The sequence below is a fragment of the Blennius ocellaris genome (genome assembly GCF_963422515.1).
Source record: "Blennius ocellaris genome assembly, chromosome: 9".
Classification (NCBI taxonomy): domain Eukaryota; kingdom Metazoa; phylum Chordata; class Actinopteri; order Blenniiformes; family Blenniidae; genus Blennius; species Blennius ocellaris.
In genome coordinates this window covers 24,506,210-24,527,656 of record NC_137658.1, presented here as the reverse complement: position 1 = coordinate 24,527,656, position 21,447 = coordinate 24,506,210, and the positions used below count along the sequence as shown (strand labels likewise).

Here is a 21,447-nt window from a genome sequence, read left to right as displayed (position 1 = left end):
GTTTGATTTTATCATTAGTCAGTGCTCAAGAAACTTTTTTTTTTTTTTTTTGCAAACGCAGAGAAATCTTTACTTTTCCCGAAGATCACAGAGATTTCTCTGTTCTCTGTTCCAAGACAGCAGAAAATGCACAGGACTACCACCAACCACGTTATGAATTTGTTGTCAGCATGCTGTTTTTGCAGGATCCTCTGGGTTCCTGTAAAGGAAATGACTCAGTGATATGAGCCTCAAACTCATTCCTGGAGCACTGCGATAGTCTGTATGGGCACTAGGGGATCCTGGTTATTATTTCTGGACACCAGTTCCCTTTTGTTTTATCCAGCATCATCAAACTCCCCTCCAGTATGTAACAATAACACAATACAGAGGGTAACTTAAACCATCGCGGCTTAAAAATTGGGGAAACAAATATACTGTAAATTTGTATTGACAGCCATAACTAATAAGATCATCTATAACCTACATTTTGAAATGGCACAAATCCCCCAGGCAGTGCACATAAATTACAGTAAAGTCATGGAGCTGGTGACTTCACAAACACACCATACTCAAGACGAGAACAATTAAAAAGTTGCATCAATGCTGGGCTGTAGAGTCGTCATTCACCACTAACATAACCCTGCACCAGCGACACGAAAGCTGTTTTGTCTACAACATTTTCGCCCCATTCTACATTTAGCTCACCACCGAGAATTACAAAATAGAGAGAACGTCTCGAAACATTTCAGACTCCATGCCAGCCCCATTGTGCTGAATAAAGGAGTGTTTCACTGGTGACCCTGAAGCACCGTGGCAGTAAAATGGCAGAAATGGGCCCTGCAGCAGGCACAGGCAGCAGGGAACGGCGTGCAGCTGCAGAGCACTGAGCATCAGAGACACAGACAGCAACACGTTGTAGCAGCGCTCACTGTGTCTGCATCACGCGAGGCTGTGCTGTACCAGGGCCAAATGAAGACTGAAAGAAAAACGTCACCTCGAGCACGGGCTTTCAGAAAGGGAATGGAATTTAATCTCATCTCCTGCGAACCTTGTACTTTTCCACTGTGGCTCCGGGCTCTGGAACGACGACCCATGCCTCCCTGTGACAATAGTCGTTTGTGCCAACTGACACATTACTGGCTTTAAGATCTGGCTTTTTATGGAGGATTAGACATTGGTGTTAGCAGGAGAACACAATCCATAGATCCGGGATGAAAACCGAGTTCAGTCCCCGGAGACAACAGCTCAGAGAGCAGATTCCACTTCTCCTCTGATCACTTTGTCACTCTAGTATAGAAAAGTTTCCTCCTGAGAGATTACAGGCTGTTCGCCCTCTAACATGAACTTCATCACGACTCAGCATGCTGGGATTTCTTCTGCACAGCAGGCTGGGGACACGTCAACCCAAAAAGGGAATAGCCACAAACTGACCTGTGAGTTTTGCACTCACAGGAACTGCATCACTGTTGCAGTGGGTTTGTGCTGCTTCCTGTCTGTTAAACCACACTCACAAGAAAATGTCTTCCTCTGTGAAACAGCGGAAAGTTCTTCACTCCCCCTCCTTCCTCCTCCAACAACATGCTGTTACTCTCATAGGCGTGAGACGTGTCACACACACAGCATTTTCTACATCAATTATATTGTTATAAGATGTTTCTGCAAGAGCGACGTAAAACAAAAGAATTACAACGCGTGGACTGTTTTTTAAGCACTGACTCAGTTTTCTTAACGCATGAATGCAACGAATTTTAGCAGATAAACAATATAACTTCTGCCAGAAGAAGTTTACATTTCCAATGCTTTTATACACTGAATTTCATTTTTCAAGTTAAATATAAGCTGAAATGAAGACACTGTTAAGTTGCCTCTCGTCACTTGACGTCTGAGCTCCTGCTACATTCAAAATCATCAGTTAAAGCAACACCTGCCATATGCAGACACCCCCCCACCCCCCACCCCACCCCACAACGCTGGCATGAAGCATGCAAAAACAGAATTACAAACTCCCACCCCACCACACAGACTCACATCCCTAACCTGGCCTCATCACTGGCTTTTCTACTCACTATCAGAACAAACACTGAGGTTCTTGACACTTTTAAGAAAAGTACAAAAACACATGCTTGTATGGGGGTAAAGCATCCCACAAAGCCACTGTAAAAACATGTGACAACATTGTGCAGAACTCCACATTAACGAACATTAATCTTGGGAAGCCACACGTACGAGTTCACGTCACAAATCCTTTGGCCAACACGTGTCTATAATTTCATTCTACAGTTTCATCAGATGTGTAAAGAATCTATTGAAACTCTGTTTTGCTGGAGGCAAGCATCACTTCAGCAAACACATCGAGCCCTTCAGTAAAAACCTCAACCAACGGCCTATTTTTACGATGTGGCAACAGGCAGAGATAGGAAGAACCACACAAGTTGTGAAAACAGAACCGGAAATTGCAGTGAGGTTTTTAGCGAGAAAAAGTACACGTTGAAACATCACAGGTTCATGTGCTCTGCTGATGTCCACGAGGCCAATGCAACTTAATGACGGGACGTCAGTGAGACTTGCACCCAAAGGGATATGATGACATGCGTTTTCTCACAATGGTAAAATGAACAAGAACAAATGCTGAGCGAATAAAGGTAACGGTAGTTAAACCAGTGGTTAAAATCTGTCACGACTTTTTAAGAAGGAGCAAACGGCCCCTCTCCAACGTGACGTGAACTCTGCCAACTCTTATCAAGTTGTACAAGACATTTTGTCCGAGTTCGTCCCAGAGCTCAGTATATTCTAAATGTTTCCAAAATGGATCTAGACATCAGATACCAATCCAATATTTTTCGCTGAGCATTGCCTGTACAGCAAGAAGCATTAATAAATTACACTGTCTGCATAACTGGGGGTTACTACTACTTCAGATCTGCTCTGTGCAAGCCTTCAGATAGAGCTGCTTTATGAAGTACATTCAGATAACAGTGCGTACATACATGGGGATGATTCTTTGTTTCTTGGTGATGTCATTTGTAGATTTGGTCACATTTGAAGACAATGCTTTTGAGGATATTCAGGAAATTATCTGTAATTATGGGCATCGGGTTTTCATTGTATGGAACTTAATAATACCAAACATTTGCACTTGGTCGCAACAATTGTCAGTCCCAGTCGTCAAACATGCCCTCATCAGGTTTTCTATTCGGTCATGTCTGGCAGCAGCATGTTCAGTAAAATCTACCGCAGGAACCTGCAGGCCTTTGCGGGGAACGCTGCTCTTCTTAGCCTCTGTGGCGTCGCAGCTTAGTCACAGAATTTCACAAGCAATTCCTACTAAAAAGGTTAGAGCAGTAAATCTGTGAGGCTACGGGTGTGTGTCAGTCACTTCTCACTGCCCGGCTCTTAACTTGCAGACATTTTTGAAATGTCTCATCATGACTCCCCGACTCTGCCGTTGTTTTGGTTGCTGTGTGGGAGCGATTTGATGCATGACTAGACTGGAAAAGCAAAAAAAACCCCAAAGAACAACACTTTTAAAGAGTAAGCAAGCCTCATGACATACAGCAGGAACTGTGCTTATAATTTCTTCTCTGCAGAAAAATAAACTGACGAATAAGTTACAAGAACAGCATTCAAAGCCTGCAATGGTTCTTAAAAAAAACCCAGCACTACCATACCTGCTTATTCACACACCCAACCCTGATGTGTTTACATTCATACCAATACCAACATGTCACAGCACAGTAATGCTGGCAGCAGCAAGCTTGGATCTCATAACCAGAAAAATACCAGCAGCGTAATCTCAATCAAGCTGGAGCAAAAACACAGAAGAAAAAAAAACAGATTTTGAAATTCTTTCTCAAACTAGAAACCATCATCCTTGATGGCGACCACTGGATTATGCAATTCCTCACAACAGCAAATTATCCCAGGAAGGACAACTTATCTTCGGAGCTTGCACACTGACTGACTCTCACACAGATAGTTTCAAACCGCCCTTGCATCCTGCGACATGTTAAGATGGAGCACAGCTACTCTGAGGGCTCTGAGGTTGAGTGAAAGCTAAACGGGGGACCGGCTGCTGCCGAGGAGGCTGCATACCAAACAGGTCTGGACACAAGCAGGCTGATGTGTCCACCCACAGTCAGGCATGCAGCGTTACAAAGCAAAGCAACACACCTAGATATGGAACAGAGCCGGACCGAGATCAAGTGATCTCGGGGTTTTTCGGTCTTGTCCCGCACTCCGGGTTCCACGGCGACATTTTGGGGAAACGTGCACATTTACCGATTCATACAGGAGGAGGCGAGAACACTGAGCAGGCAGCGAGTCGGCTGAAAAGACCACAAACCGGGGCAACCTGCCTCACAGCAGACAGAATCAAAGAACTCTTTAACACACGACATGATTTATCTGCTGGGTGGAGTCATGCATTTCTGCTGCTTCAAGTCTTGATGTTAAGCTAAATTTGATTGTTGTTTAAGCTTTAGTACATGGACGAGAAGTACGAATGTTACAGTACCTTCAAAACTAATTCTTTAAAATCATCAATGGTTCTCACACACGAGACAAAACACTCATAAACGTATTAACAACTTTGTTGTGCAAGAATACACACAACAGTGTACATTGTTATAGTTGGTCCGTGCCAGTCAACGCTGGACAATAATGATGGCAGGCAAAGCTAATGAAATCATTATCAAATCTTAAAATGTGAAATTGATCTTTATGCAGTATATGAAACTTACGGTTTTCATTTTCATGTTTTAAGTAGATATAATACTGGTCAACTGCCTGATGCCGATCAAATCTTTAGGAAACCCTGGGACGATACCAACTGCATCTCAAATTAAGTTCTCTCAATTCTTCTCCGTGGAAAGAAAATGTTGCAGAATGAAACCTGTTATATATCAGATGCACCCTCTTTATAATTTCTACAGTGTTTGAAACTATTGTATTTTACATCTATTATGTATTTATCATGAGGTTAAAACGCTGTAAAACATGCCCAAGAGCAGCTTCAACAAAGCTGGGTTTTTTTGTTGTTGTTTTTTTTTTTTCAGATTTCTGCAGATCATGCTTCGGTTCAACAGCTAATAAAAGCTAAATCAGCTCTTCCCATCTGATCCCCCTTAAAGCCTCGCAGATAACAGCACTCACACTGAGACAGCTTAGCCCCTTGAAGAGAGCTCATCTGATTTCACACAATTGGATACTGGGTCAGTGTGGTATTAGGTATCACTGGCCGATGTTTCTATCTAATCTTGAAGCCAATAAACGTTTGTCCCATTCCTGGATCTGACGACAGAAGTGCACCGTCACTGCATTTCAAGTACATACTTCAAATACAAATGGGGGCACAAAAAAATGTTAACGTTCCTACGGCTGATGAAGTCATGATGAATGTTTGGATTGTGAGCTTTAGGTATTACGGCATCGCTCGTACTTCAAGACTTGTGAGCGTGTCACCTCTTGACACTTCTCTCCAGCTATGTCTGAGCTCAACTTTGTTCTGAGAGCATTGCTGGATTAATAGCAGCACATTTATTCATGTCAGCACAGTACCAACATCAATAGAAAGTTAATTTCACTATTTTGAGACATGTTTCAAACTGGTGAAGGAGGCAGAAGGACAGTCGGGCAGGTCAATATTTGAGAAAGCTTTATGAAATACAAGTTTTTATGACAGTCATGTGATGAGGAAGGTCCAGCATGAGAGCAGGAGATGAGGACAATAAAGTGCCTGCTTAAAGAGACAGAACTCCTCAACGTCCTTATATAACAAAATATTTGCATGCCTTTATTGTTTAACTATATTAAAAAATCTTTAGTAATTGCATGTGGTAAACAAAATAAAACACTGGCGATAACTATCAGTTTAATCAAAAGGCTGCAATGTTAGAGCCTTTCCATGAAGGATCATACATGCGTGGCAGGCTTATGTAAACGATAACCTTTGCTTCAATACTACTTTGAATAAAGCGGTTTTGACAATCAGTCTCTCGGGGGGCCGGGGTTATGTTGTTCTGACGAGAATCACAATGCAAAAACGCAAAGGTAAACAAGGAGTGGCTGTTGCTTAGGAACATGCAGAGAGAGAGGGAGAGAGAGAGAGAGGGGATTGTAAAATACAGAGAGAGAGTGGGCAAGAGAGTGAGCGAGAGACAGAGAGAGAGAGAGCAGGTGGGCCTCATTCAATTCGGCAAAGGTGCAGTGTGTGTGTGTGTGTGTGTGTGTGTGTGTGTGTGTGTGTGTGTGTGTGTGTGTGTGTGTGTGTGTGTGTACTCTGATGACCAAATGCAACAGCCACAAGCAGGCGGCTGAATGGACTCTCAAATTGCTTCCACCTGTGTGGTAAACGGCTGTTACTGGAGTGACAAGAGGGAAAAACATGCAAGTTGTTAATATTGTTCAGAGGATTTGTGGAGGGAAAGACGCTGTAACTCAGTGTAAATGGACGAGGCATCACAAAAATGCTTAAAACATGACAATGATGGACGTTAAAGAGACACGAGGACTTTCCACTGTCATGACCTCATCCTTCAGAGCTCTTCGAGGCAGCGGGATAGTTCTCTTACGAGGAAACTCTAAATGTTGCATCCTTTCTGTCGTCTCATGACAAAACCAAACCTATTCTAGCACCATTCCTGCAAATCTATAAACTAATTTCAAGATCAGTGAGCTTTACTTTAGCCTGTGCCGTTTCATTTGTCACACTGTGTGACGTCGTTTCCTTTTTAGATGACTTTTTGGGCACTGTGTTTTTTAATCTATGTCACTTTGGAATCCTTTCTGCACATAGTGACCCCGAGAGTGGATAAATGCAACAATTTAGCATAAAAAAAGAAAGGTAAATGTTTTTCATATACTGTGTCTAAAATACTGTCATCTTCACACAAAAAAGGCCCCGTTATGCTTATAAGTGTGACTCTGAGTTCCACTTGAAGCTAAATGAAATGCCTGAGAGTCTGCCACAGTCCTTTCACGTCTGCTCAAGTGAATCACTCCCAGAAGAAGAAAAAGGTGATGAGAGCGGTTTAAAATGTTTAAATGGCATGAAAGTATTGAGTGAAAAGAGTCGAGATGTCAAGGCAAAAACATAAATAAATGAAGAAATGTATGCACTTTAATTCTGGCCTCTGTCACCGACATCTTTCCACACAGGGAGCCGTTTGCTGCCGAGTGCTGCAGTCATTATGGGCATGGCTAGTTTTCCACAGGGCTGCAGATGCTTCCAGACACAGACACTACACTGCAGCTGGGTGTCTGACACCGAAGCCTATGAAAAAAAAAAAAAAAAAAGGAAAACCATGTGGGAAATCAATTTCTCTCTGCGCCAGGATCGGGATACATCTTTGTATCAACCGATACTGCATTATGAGACTGACGTGATGTGGAAATGAGCACGAGGGAGTTGACAAGAAGCGCCAGGTAAAACTGGACTCGCTGAGGACGACGCGTTTATCTTCGCCAGTCCGCTGCTGCTTGACGTTGCCTCATAAAATGAAGAATCTCTTTAATGGGAAATAAAAGCAGATGAGCTTGCAGACATGCATGCATTACTGTCTGCCGGTCGGGAGGTGGCTGATAAAAGAAGAGGCTGCACCCACCACAAGGCTGTCATGGAAACTTTTATGATGCAGCCTTGGCTGCTTTTATCGGGAGCAAAATAAACTTGCACCTCAAACCTGTCTCCACCCACACCAGCCCAGTGAGCAACCTCTGTGACCGATAACGTTTTTATCAGCACAGTTCTGATTCCTTTGGCCAAGTCTTCAGAAATGAGTAAATATTGAGGTAAGAGGCATACATCACTGAATGGACAAGTTGTTTTTAATCTTTAACATGTTTGAAATGTAATCATTCCTAACTTTGCTCCTCAGAGCTTTAAATTGCCTGTTAGTATGATTAACTTTTCTTTTTTTTTGCAATAAATTAGGCAAAGCCCTTTTTTTTTATTCAAAACCTTTTTGGCAAGCTTTCAATATTTTTCTGTTTCTAATCCAATGAGTGGTGGAGAAAATACTTGAGTCTTTGACTAAGGGTCCGTCCACACCATGAAAACGGTTCACCGAAACGAGCTATTATGTGGCGGTTTTAGAAGTGCGAAAACAGATCTTTTTGAACACGGGTCCAAGAATGGGGAAATTTTAAAACACCAGCTCGTCCCGTCCAACCCAACGGGGTGTGGACGACAAGGTCAGCAAAAAAGATCATCTGTGAAAAAAAGATGATGTAATCGCCCCCCGTGGTCCGTGATGTCATCAAATAACCACAACAATCACCGACTACAAGCTCCGGTGGAGCTGCTATAAAGCTACTTGACGCTAACAGGAGGAGGAGCAGGACCATAGACCTATAGAACTAGAATTATCTACTTCTAAAGTGCTATGTGCTTTGTCTTCTTCTGCGTTTTTGTTGTATTTGGTGAGTCCCAGTGCCCCTAAAGGCCTGGCATGTGTACTACATGCCCTGAAGCCTCGTGTTGAGCCGAGTTCATGGTGACGTGTGGACGGAATGTTTTTGTGAGAAGACTGGGGAGAAAAAGATTCTCATCCTGTGGATGTACCAAGTGTGCCAGGATCTTCTGCCAGGACAAGTGTGTGACAACTCCAAGGTAAAAGTAGCCCATTAGCAGTGCTGGGCTACCAGTGAAAAGTTAATGAGCCTCAACAAGGCATCAGAAGAGCATGCTTTAATGATATGTGATTTTAACCTGAAAACTAATTACTTACAGAAGCAATTCAATGTTGCACACAAAAATATTACAAATAATAGGGAGGAGTTCTGGTTTGTTGTTGTTGGTTTTTTTTTTTTTCAAAAGAAGTTGCAGTACCTCCAATCTACCTGAATGTAGGTACACCTTCCACCATTGTGTGGTGGTGAGGCCGCCGACACACACACACACACACACACACACACACACACACACACACACACACACACACACACACACACACACACACACACACACACACACACACACACACACACACACACACACACACACACACACACACACACACACACACACACACACACACGCAGGGCAGTTATCAAAAGGTGTGACCTGATATTCCACATGTCATCTCTCCTGCATGCTCTCTCCCGTCTCTCCCTTCACCTGACAACATGACGCTCTGGTCTTTCACTGGTTTGAGCCAGGTGGGTGTTATCAGTCTCACACACCTGTCCACTCCCTCCATCATTAAAAACTGGTAACAAGCATAGAAGTGGGAGCTCATGCAAGCTCATGCAAAAGAAGAACTCCAAACATCAAATGTTCCAGACTGAGACAGGTCTCCTAAGCACTAAAAAACTAAAAAAAATCCAGGATTACATCACATCCTTTTCACTCCACAGGAAATGAGTCTGTGCAAAAAGAGGCAAGACAAGAAACAAGCAGGTCTTCTTTGATACAGATCGAGACAAACACTCTTGTTTTGGACTGAAAGGAAGTTTGTATGAAGAGAAAGCCTCCAAACATTTTTTGTTATTTTCAGGCTAAGTGATGAAATGTGATGATCATAACTCTAGTTCGATGTAAAATTGGAGGAGGACTGCCAGTCCCAGCACGCTCCGAGTATGAGACAGTTGCAACACGGGGAGATAGTTGCTTAACCGACAACTTTATTTATCCAAGGAGTGCGTTCGACGTGTGTGCGCTGCTTTAACACAGACACATCATGTAGAATGTGCCTTGCTCAGTGGCACGGTAGCTATGAGGATAGCCTAGAGAGTTACACATTAACTTTCCCCACCCAAACTTTCCCAGCTGAGACAGAAGTTAATTTTTTTCCGTAACAGCTCTACTTCTCCTGCATCAAGGCTTCCATCCACTCCGGCGACAGAAATTAAAATGGCAGAGAAGAAGCTTTTTCAGTTTGACTTTTCCAGCCACGTGGTTAAACAAGACCCACTAGTTTCACTGTGAGTCTACTGGTTGGAACGCCCACTTCAGTAGATCAGAGGTGATTGTAGAGACAATATGAAATGTAACCGACACTGACAAGTCCGTATTATTGTTGTTCTAAAAAAAAAAAGTGTCTTACCATATTCTCTTAAAAAAAGGGTGGGAACATGGCACTGAAATAAATCGATTTCTACATTTCTCAGCAGTAGTAATAAACACATAATTCTAATCTCCAGATCTCATCATGGCCTTCTCTACCAATGCCTCCATGGAGCCTAATGATCTAATTACAGGATAAGACCTGTTGAGCTGTTGTATTGAGTGAGGAGTCAACCTAACAATTTGGTGTCGCCCCTCTGCGGTTCATTTTCCGCCCCTGTGCTCTGACTGAGACACAAAGTCTCACAAAACAGCCGTGACAGCAGGAGCTCGTGCTCTGGAGCCTCATTTACAATCCAAATGAGGATGGGCCGAGACGATGACGACAAAGTTGGGTCAAATGCAAACTCATACCTGCACAACAACTGAGCCATTCCCTCACAGCAGTGTGTGCTGCTGCAACAAGGGGTGTATATATATATATATATATTTATTAATTATTTTTTTTTATATTGCAATTCCTTTGCTCTTTCAGTGCAAAGCCGGTTTAGCCATACCTGATTATAGTTAACTGAGCCTAAGGTATGGGTGTATATCTGGTATTTCAGTTAGGATGCATTCCATGCTCACACTTTTGAGTTCCAACTGTAAGCCCTACATTTCATTGGCAAAGGCAGTTGGAATGTCAAATTAATTAAACATTCACAAGCTGAGGAATTTTGCATGCGATTACAAACATGACATGAAAATGGTCCTCATGGATTCCAGGTTCACAGTTGAGCTCCTGGATTTGAATATGACTTTTAAAGAAAGTGGGAGTGAATCTTCAATGTTGTTCAGAGAGCAGCAAGTTCGTTCTCAGTGATATAGTTTGTACTCGGTGTCTTCTGTGGCCAACAAAGTGCAGAGTAGGTTTCTGGTGAAACAGGAAGCGTGTTTTTATCTCTGCTGCACTGAGCAACTTTTAGAAACAGAAACTCAGCAACACGGACCTGAATATTTTGATTGGTGGGCCGAAAAAAAACTACTTCGGGGAGGGTCAGCTTGCATGAGGGAAAATATGGCTGGTGCAAACCTTCGTGTGAATAGAAATGACATGGGCATCACAAGGCAAGCAGGATTCTGTTCTGGAAGATTTTGATGCCCGAACCGTGTAGGAGTGACTTCATGCAACAGCAAAACCACAGCTGTTTTTAGACAACAAGGGCAGCCGTTCACATGCCTAATAACTACTGTGTGACGGCAATGATGGATCAAAATCAACATGAGTTGTCATTACAGGTTACTACACCTTGGAAAATACAAGTGGGATTGGTCAAGGGGCTTGCAAAACTCTGTTCCCGCCCTTGTTTCAACACACCATATAAGGCAACAAGTCATAAAAGAAACGCAATAAACAGACATGTCAGCTAAAGATCATTCTTGATTGTTCTCATAATGCAAAGTACTGAAACTTTAAACTTGTGGTTTCAAATCATATTCGAGGTAAGTCCTCAATATTTTTGAAGGTTTAGGGACAAAGGTTCAGCCTGTGCAAACTAAGCTCACGTAATCGCAGTTTAGCGAGTATTGGTTTGCCGTTCCTCTCTCTGACATCTGATATATAGAAGTCGGCCCAGCTGAAGGTGGGGGAGGCCTGTTCCCAAATGTCAGGTAAACTACAACAACCTTGTCTCAAAGTGTGATGAGAAACACAAAGGTGCACATTATGTCAACTTAACCACCTGTTTGCGCGTCGGCTTACAAACACAACCTTCAAAATACTCGCAATTCAAGCTGTACACAGTAAAATGTATTCTAACAATGACCAAAGAATTATCAGAAACCAAATGTAGCCATTTTTTGTCACCAAATAAAAACAAAACAATTAATTTGATCAAGTTTGACAAGAAGAATATTTATCACTGACCTCAAAGACACGGACTTCGGATGACACGGTCCATAATAGGATTCGTACAAGTGTCGATCTCAACAACCATTGGAAATCAAGAGGGAGGGGGGGGGAGGGAAAAAACAGACAACAAAAGGTGAAACTGGGAATAATCCAAGTCGTGTTCAGAGGCGTGTAATGGTGTCTGAAGATGTGGACCGGCAAAGCCCCGCGCCTCTTTCTCTCAGCCGCAAAACAGAACTAAAGAGGAGGGGAGGGGGGAGGAGGAGGGGGGGGGGGGGACAATGCAATGGCTGCTATTTGAAACAGAAAAAGGAGAAGTGTAGCGAAGCAACTTGTCCTCTCCCTGTGAGTCACGCAGCGCCGTCGCCATTGGTAGGGGGAGCGCTGAGGCAGAGGGCCTTCACCTGGCCAATCAGCAGCCAGTATCGGCCCCAAATGCAAAACCTTTCAGGTGAGTTGTGCGTGTGGCGGGGATTGGACAGAGCCACGGCGGGGGAGGGGAGAGCGGAGAGGGCCAACCAGGGGGCCACACCTTAAAACAGCGTGAAAGACGATAGACGGGTTCCTCCTGCAGAGGCGGTGGCGTGCTGGAGGTGCAAGTAAACAGTTGGACAGGTATGCACTTACTTTAGACTTTGACCGTACAATATGGGCCAGGCACAGTAATTAAAGCCTGTGCGGCAGGTCAGAGGGAGAGCACGTCTCTTTGTGTGCCATTAAAACCTTGACAGTAAATTGTGAGCCTATTAGCCCCGTCGAGTGAGACGGCTGGTGAAGGAGCTGCTCCGCGGCAGCAGGCATCACCGTAAAGCCACTTCCAGCAGCAGGAGGTAAAAAGAAAAAAAAAAAGACTTCACAGTCAAACGCACTTCGCTATGAGCAAGTGCTTCATAGCAGAAGCCTAAAATCTCTCCGCCTCCTCCTCCTCCTCCTCCTCTTCAAAACGAGGTGATCATAATCACGAGGTGGAAGCACGTCTTTTGAGAAATCATCAGAGGAAAGTTTGATCTCCTAACGACACTTGAGGCACATCTGGACTGAAATGTAAGGCGCGCTGTGCAGAAAGGCTACCACATCTGATCAGTACTAGGAAATACATCAATCGCTTAGTGTCACGTTGAGTTTTCTCTATATTCAAAAACATCAGCATTGATAAGGATCTTTATCAGAAGTCACTTCTGGGGAAACAGAGGAAACAGGAAGCGGTGGTCTGTGGTGGATGTTTGAGTCCTATCGAAGGGCTGTTCACACCAATTTAGACACGCTTCCAGTGAAAACTTGTGTGTTCAATGTCAGGGGAGATCAAACTTTATATATTTACAAGTTCTACATTTTATGAAAACAGTATTTTAGGCAAACTTGACTTTCTATTAGAGATGAATTATCCGTTTTTCTTGTTTTTTTTTAATGATTATCACAAGGTTTACAAACAGGGTTTTTTTTAAACTAGCTGGATGGACCAATATTTGAGAAACCTTTTTTTTATTGTAATAATTAGATTTTTAAGACATAAACTGCATCAAAGATGTAAAAATGTGCAAAAGTGGGTTGACCACAAAGAAAGAGGAGGCGTCAGCAGGATGTAGACAGAAACAAGACAGGCCTGCTTTTGAAAGCCTCATTGGTTGATATTAAACCCAGTACATTTGTGTTTTATTTAAACCTGCCGTGTTAATTAGGGCTCCACAATATACTGCATATGTGCACGATGTAAGAGGCTAACCGAACTGATGTTTCATTGCACTGAGCTTTCATTCCCTGCCAAGATCATTTTGATAAGGTATCGTATCTCACGCCATTATTAGTACAATTACATCACACCTCATGGCAACAGGCTGGAGGTCGAAAGCACAAAAATCAAGTAAAATAGCTACAAAGACAGTAAGCTGCTGCCCTTCTGAAACTGCAGACACGTGAGATGAAACGGAAGAAAAAAGAACTAAATTGGCCCAGTAGCAATTACATTTGGTCCAAGAAGAGAAAGTGCAGTTATTTCATTGCGCATTCAACATATATAACGCCGTATGGTAAGTTTCAGTTTTACGATGAGTGTTTTTGCCACATCTGTATTCACTAGAATCCAATACTTGTGTGATTGGAACTCAATTTACATCGGTTTAAGATTTGATATTTGAAGAATCTGCACATTAAACTGACTACGGTTGGCTTGTCATGGGCCCCAGATTCACCCTCTCAATATCCACCAAGTACTCTCATCATCACATTAATTCTCGCCGGCCTCTGTTCAGTACAGTTCAGCCCTGAGTGGAAAGCAGCTGTTTGTGTCAGAGCAAATTGATAGCCTTGCTGTGAGGGAAAGTTATACCAAACAAGCTCCATTTATCACCCGCCTTTGGAAATACTGTCCACTAACCCGAAGCCTTGGAGGAAACTGTGCACTTCTTGTAATATAAACTCGAAAAGCTAATGCACTGCGCCACTGCTAAAATCTAGGACAACCGTGTAAACATACAAAAACACACACCACAAATCCATGTACACAAGCAAAGTTAAGTCCCAATGTTATTCACTTTGTGTAAAACTGAGGCATAATCCTAATTTATTAAACACTAAAGTTTTACACAGTGTTTGAGCCCCAAAACAACAGCCTAGTTTTTTCTCCTGCCATGGGGTAAAGGTTTGACCTTGGAGTGGGTTGTGGCTCGGTTAGTGTGCCAGGATCTTCTGCCAGGACCAAGGCTGATGGTGTGATCCTGTATCTTGCCCTGTCCATATGTTGAAGTGCCCTTGGGCTCACTGCAGCCTTGAGACCGCTGGATACATGAAGTCTGTTCAAAAGCCAATAGAAAGAAGGTTTCCTTTTTGAGAATAAAGTCGCTGGTCTCCTGTGCGGTACGTAGCAGAGCGGGAGGTTACGGTACAGCAGAGCGCACCCAAGGACCAACTCTGTCTCTGGTCCCACCACAGGAAGTACGGTCAAAATGTAGGCGGGGTTGTGAACGACTAGGAGACTGGTCCAGCGAAGAACACGGAAGCAGCCGACGACCATCAAGTCGTTCTCTTGTGACTCAGTTTAAACTTTCTCATTGTGAACAACAGCGTCCAGCTCCTGTTGAAGCTCCGCCTCCTGTTCCTGAGAGGAGCGTCTGTACCTTGTTAAAAGACCGTGGTGATGCCGTGTCGCGGCAATGTTTCAATAAACCCAGTTAACAAATCAACCAGTGAACGCAAAGCACTGAATGTAAACAACAATGGGAGGGTTTACGACCGATGAAATAATGAAATATTGTGGGCACGTCTAGAGTGACGATGGTCACTACCAATCAGCAGACGGCAGCGTCGTCGCTCCTCCTCATAGACCCGTTCCTCGGGGCCTGGTACCAACAGAGGGGTAGCGGATAAGGGTAACGGGCTCTTTCCGTACCATCCACAACTTTTCAGTGGTGGCATGAGAAAACCCGCCCTGCGACGCCCCGGCACAGAAAGTGCGCTGGAACCGTGGCTAAAAAGAGACACAAGCCCAATAAAGAAAATATATTCCAAGCTTATTAAATGAGAACCTGAAAAATGATTATTATTCTTAAAAGAGTACCTGCTGTACAACAGACTAAACCATCAAAGAATCTGAGCTTCTACTGTCATTTTCTAATGCTCAAGTATCAACATATTTTCTTCAAAGAGCAATCCTGTGAAAAAGAAAGTCTCTAAATAGAGCAGATAAAAAAGGTGACAAATCACTGGATTCAATCATTCAGTAACAATGGCGGAGCCCATTTATTTCTCCAGCCTCTTGACAGTATCTTAACCTACATGGAGCACTGCCCTTGAAGTTTCTGGTTCGAGGAACAACAAGGACAGCACTTGATGAACTCCAAGTCCATGCATGTTCCCGTAAAGAGAGACACTCCAGATTTCTTTCTGCATGTGACCTTTTGACTCAACTGAAAGCTGGGCATGCAGAATCATAAGAAGTACGGTTTATCCATGTGCATGCTGTCAGTTTGGAAATAATGATCATTTTCTGATAATTGTTGGATTTCAAAACTCCAACGGAAATGTGAGACGTCAGACAAGCCAGAAGCACAAACGATATGCTTTATGTGCTTCATAGTAAATATTATATTTAAATAGTTTAAAAAATAACGGGACCTATAAAACACTCTTGAAGCTACAACAAATATCAATGCTAAAATGTATTTGATATCAGATAATACACACATGTCCCTGTGATTACAAGTCAACCGGCAAACTAGCTGCTCATAAGAATATCCATTATGGTTTAATAACAATCCTCTCCCACATGAATGCCAGATGTCAGTATTTTTCTGATCATGTTCTGTTGGGTACAGTTCTAGGTAATGTGACATTAACATTTATTATCGTTCCAATGCTTCACATTATGGTTGGCGCAAATAAGTCATGGAAAATTCACTGTGTTTACTTTAGTATTTTTTACAGTCTCAGCTGCATAAAGTTCATATCAGCAGGCAAAGTAAAGCATTTTTTTGCAACTGCTGGGAAGTTTAGTCATTTTTTTTCCACCCAGATAGATCAAAAGAACGACAATAGCTTTGTCAAACCATGCATTTGATTGCAAATTGATGTCTACACTAAACTGGACATCAACAGAAAAGCAGCACATTACCTAATACCAGGTCACTGCAACACATCCACAGCCTTCAATCTGGATTGACAAGCCTGACAACAGCAGCATATTTGTAGTATTATAAAGTTCATGTCAAAAGCATTGGATATACAGTATCGCATTTACACCAAGAGATTCGTGTACTTGTTTTTTACACAAAATGCAACATGATTCTAATTATCTTTTGTAATACTCAAAGTTGAGTCACCCAGATTTGCGCAACAAATTAGATCCACACGCTGAGGAAGAGCAATAAAAGTGAAGATGTTTACATTGCTGTTTCTTCAAATACGTCATTGGGACACAATTTAATCCAACCCACAGTGCGAAAACACAAAAAGCCTGCTTCACCCGGGGCATTGTGCTCTTTGCTTTATTCCTACAATGGTAGTGCATTAACTGGAGCAGAGGAAGAATGCCTTGATGTGTGATCAGGCCGAGTCACGTGACCAAGCGCGCTATCAAGGACACACCTTTCCTCTGCAGCACAATAATGAAGAAAGGGCCAACAGTTGCTCTCTTCCTTTAAAACTAGACAAACCTCAAAAACCCCATTTGTGAGCATGTTATATTGAAATGCATTCAAGTCAAACCTATTTCAATTAGACAACTAACTGTGGGACATTAATCTCCTTGATTGTTTATCAAAAATATGTCATTTTGAGCTGTTAACACTCACATTTAACTCTTTGCTTCGTAATCTCACATCATTTCAGTCATTCAACTTGATAGTTAAACCTTACTGTATCAATATCCAAGGATCATTTCTGTTTTTTCTTTTCATGCTGGAAGTAGAGGTAAAAACTAAGAAATCAAAGTACATGGGTAGATGTTCTACAACTCCGTACCAAACAACAAGTCCCACTACCAGGTGCCCTCCTCACACAATTGAGATTGCCGACTGAAAGACTCTGAACTGGAAGAAACCATTTCTGAACTAATGCTTGAAAGACTGAGATGAAGATGCATTTTTGAGGGCACAGATTTCTTTTGTGTTTGTGGTGGAGGCTGTCTGATGGCTGCTGGAGACGCTCGCATGCTGCACTGGGAGAATGTCAGCCGAGACGGCCCGATGCCAGTTGACGTGACAAGAGGAGGGAGGAGGACAGACCGGGGTAAAAACACACCAGCTGATTGGGGTCAGACGATGTTGTTGCAGTCGTCTCGTCCAGCTCAAAAAGCTGACAGCTTTGTATGAAAACTTGATCATTCTTGGACAATGACCACCCCGAGCTGAGCCAGGACCTCAGATGATTCACTGTGCTGACAGAGCGTGACTGTAGAAATGCAGACCTAACAAAGAGCTGCTATGCGGACGGCAGCACAGAAACCACATTCAGTGTGCAGCCGCTCGGCTCGCTGTGCGAGTGATTCATTAGCATCTCCAAGCAGCCAGTGATGCAAAGATCACAGGCCCCTCACAGGAGGGTTCAGCGACATTTAGTCACACTAGCATGTAACGTGAACCATACGCACACTTGCAAATGACTTTTGGAAGAGACACAGTGCACCAAGGCCATCATTCCAAAAAGAGAATTCAACTGCAGAAGCGCTCTTGACGTCCCACTCAGTGCATGTCTGCCATCTCCCTGCAAATGAGCAAGAAGCCGTCAAGACATTTGCAACAAGCTACTTACTCGAACACTTGTAGTTTTCCTTCACAAAACCCAACGGTGGCAAAATCTGGCCGAAACAAAAATGTAGAAAAACCAAATTCATGAGAATGAGTAAACTGAGCTGGTTGGATCACACAAGCAAATACCTGAAGAAAAGACTTAAACAACTGGGTACAACATAGCAGAGTACCTGGTTATTACCTATTAGCCTCTCCTGGACGGTTTCATTCTAAATATGAAACAAATGTTTAATGCTCATTGAGCAGACAAGCACAGGGGATTTTTCTAGTTCTAGTGTTTGATGTAAGATCAGCCATGTACTTTACCGCCCACTGCAAATCTTGGACTGTAGTCCTGAACATGACCCAGAGACTTTGATTTCACCTGTGGCAACATTCGACCAGAAGAAGCACCATGAATGATTCAAAGAAGGCCACAGGAGCTACAAGGATTAAAGAGTTCAAGCTGGGCTCCTCCAGACTGGCTCATTCCTGGTTGGTATTCTCAACTTTGAGCAAGAATACCCCTGGTTCAGGTCTGGGTAGGATTCTGGGCCTTTATGTGGATAGTTCATATATTGTACTGAAGCACGTGTGGGTTTCCTCAGGGTACTCTCTGTGTTTGTACTGTGATGGACTGATGAACAAGTGCAGAGTGTACTCAACAACTGGGATCGGATCTTGACCATTCCATTGGAGAATGTGGTGTTTACTTGAATAGAGGAGAAATAATAAGTGGACAATAACAACCCTGGTCTGACTCAAACACAAATTAACACAATAATTCAGATGCATAACGGATTTACAAATGCTGACATAAAGACTCATTTAAAAGATTTGTGAACGGCTACGTAATCATTTTTCAGATCCAGCAAAAGTTGGAATTCCAACTTCCTAAATGTTAATCTTTTAATATTCAAGGAACTTTGTAAAACTTATCAATAAGTGAAAATAGGGATGGGGACGATCCGATCCAGTATCGGGTTCCGACATGAACGTAATTCACGGATCGGAAATTTCCAATCCAAGCTGCGGAGGTTTCCGATCCATCCTCTGCTCGCTGGCTGCAAAATGTGGAATGGATTTCCTGAACGGAGGCGGGTCTCAATGAGACGCGGAGTAATGAGTCAGGAAATCCTTTCCACAGCTTGCAGCCACCTTAACCATGCTAACGGAAGTAGCGCTATCCGTGCTACCCAACTTTACATGACAACATGTCGCCTTTTGGACCGATTTTACGCTCAAAACACCACAGCACATCGATGTGAATGTCTGTAAAGGCGTTGTACAGCGAGGTGGTCGCTCTGCCACCAGACATCACAGTTTTAAAACTCCAGCTCCCCGAGGGGAACAGCTTGCTCCTCCGCTGTAGCAGGCGATTCACACCTCCATGAAGCTTCGTCCCACTCCACGTTAAACTCTCTGAAAATAGTCCCAATCAATTGTGTTCTGTTAGAACTGGAAACACTGCAGTTTGTGCTGCTTTGCTAAAAAATTTCTCCAGGAATTAATTAAGTGATTCTGACGTTTTAAAGATAAGAGAACTAGTTTATTATGAGATGATGACGTCACGCAGACCCTCACAAAGTGAACAAAAATAGTTTGTACTGGATTCTTTTCTGACCCGATACTAACCTCAAGTTCTCTTTTGAGAGAATACATGCATACATTTGTACATTTCATACTTTACTGTAAAGGGGAGTTTCTAACAGCCTCACATAAAATCAACAATAATGAAAATGATTATATTAAAGCAAACAGAGCTCCGGTATCAGAATAATATCGGTATCGGAAGATATTCAAATTTGGGTATCGGGATCGGATCGGAAGTGAAAAAACCTGGATCGGTGCATCCATAAGTGAAACGTAGTCACAACAAGTTCTAATTACGTTGTGGGTGGGGGTGTGGTGAATTCTGTATTCATATTCCAACAGTGTAATTTGGAAACAGAGCAGATGGAGGAGCCTTGGACCTGCTGCTTCCCAAGCTCGTATAAAACAGACTGCAGCTCATCAATTATTAAAAACAGGGAACGGGCCAACAATCCAGATCATCCAGGTCACACCTCTGAGCCGCTGCAGCTACCTGCAGTCACGCACCAGCTGCTGACAGCTGCTACAGAGGATGTTCCTCTTGCAGACCTCCCATCAAAAACAATCACTACGCATTAAAAAATTCACAAAAAGCTAATTTAGTGCTCAAAGCCCATTTGGTACCAGTCTGTTCCAATTCAAGGCCATTTTTGTTGTTGTTGTTTTTTTAACCAATCAGATTGAGTTCATCTAAAGCTCATTAGTAATAAAAGGCCATGAGACCCTTAATGTATATTGCGCTGTCACTCAAGGTCTTGATTACAATACGCTGTGGCTGCATGCAGCTGAATAATTCAACAAGCCTGAGAACTGCCTGTCACTCTTAAAATTAACCCAAAATAATGAGACCCGGCCTAAATTGACAAAATTCACCGCTGGGGAAGACAGACAACTGCATCTCGGGAGCTGTAATGAGCTGCCACAGCTCGCTGGAAATTATCTGAGCTGTCTTTGTTTGTATTAGTTACATTTTTTAAAGCGGGATGAGAACAGATCATTTGGCTTGTTTGAGCAAAGCTGACTGTTTAAATCCGAGCAGCACCAGCTGAGCTGACTCATGAAAGGCCTCCGTGAACCACTCACGACTACCTCATTAGCTCTCACAGACACGGAAAATGAGAGGCTGAAATATCATTATGCTCCAAAGTTGCAGACAAAGCCGGTTTCTATTTTTGAGGAAGTATTCCGGGAGATCATGTTGGAGTAAGCTAGAACATGAAGCCCTTTTTTTTTTTAATGTGATTACACATCAGTGATACTCGCCCATCACAATGCGTGCCTTCTCAGCCCCTGGGCCAGCGGTCACCATAAAAATATCAAACGTGATTAACAGATCTCATGATGTCAACATGCTCCGCCAGCACACAACAGACACACAATATACAGGTTCTGTGTCCAGTGTACACACTTAATTGATTCTATTTTCCCTCCATAACAGGCAAGGGATTTCTTTTTGGATTGAAAATGTAATATTTTATCCACATGTGTGAATAAATAGTTATACATCTTTCATTTGTTTTCCTGTTGGTATTCAGAAAAAGAGATTTTAAACTGCTCTCCTCTGGCCTGTCAGAGGATAAAAAAGTGTTAAAGCCTCAAGCATATGCTTTTAGTTGTGACTCAAGGCTCAACGGACTGAGAATATGACTAATCAAAAAGTTTTTACTTCTTCACTACATGATGAGGCATTTCTAGGTGACAAATGGGGTAAAACTTGAATAATTAGTTGTGAAATCTGGGGGGAAAAAAACATG

General features: G+C 42.8%; 1 protein-coding gene across 5 annotated transcripts in view; it reads right to left on the bottom strand.

Moving 5' to 3' along the window:
- The window catches only part of elf1 (E74-like ETS transcription factor 1), a 40,969-nt gene that overhangs the window by 15,159 nt on the left and 4,363 nt on the right, over positions 1-21,447 (bottom strand). Inside the window, exon 1 of one of the 5 annotated variants that reach the window (XM_080502156.1) lies at positions 11,895-11,929. The exons of the other annotated variants lie outside the window; for them this stretch is intronic. The gene's annotated coding sequence lies outside the window, so the exon portion shown is untranslated. Of the gene's footprint in view, positions 1-11,894; positions 11,930-21,447 lie in introns of those variants that run through there. 5 annotated transcript variants of the gene reach the window in all.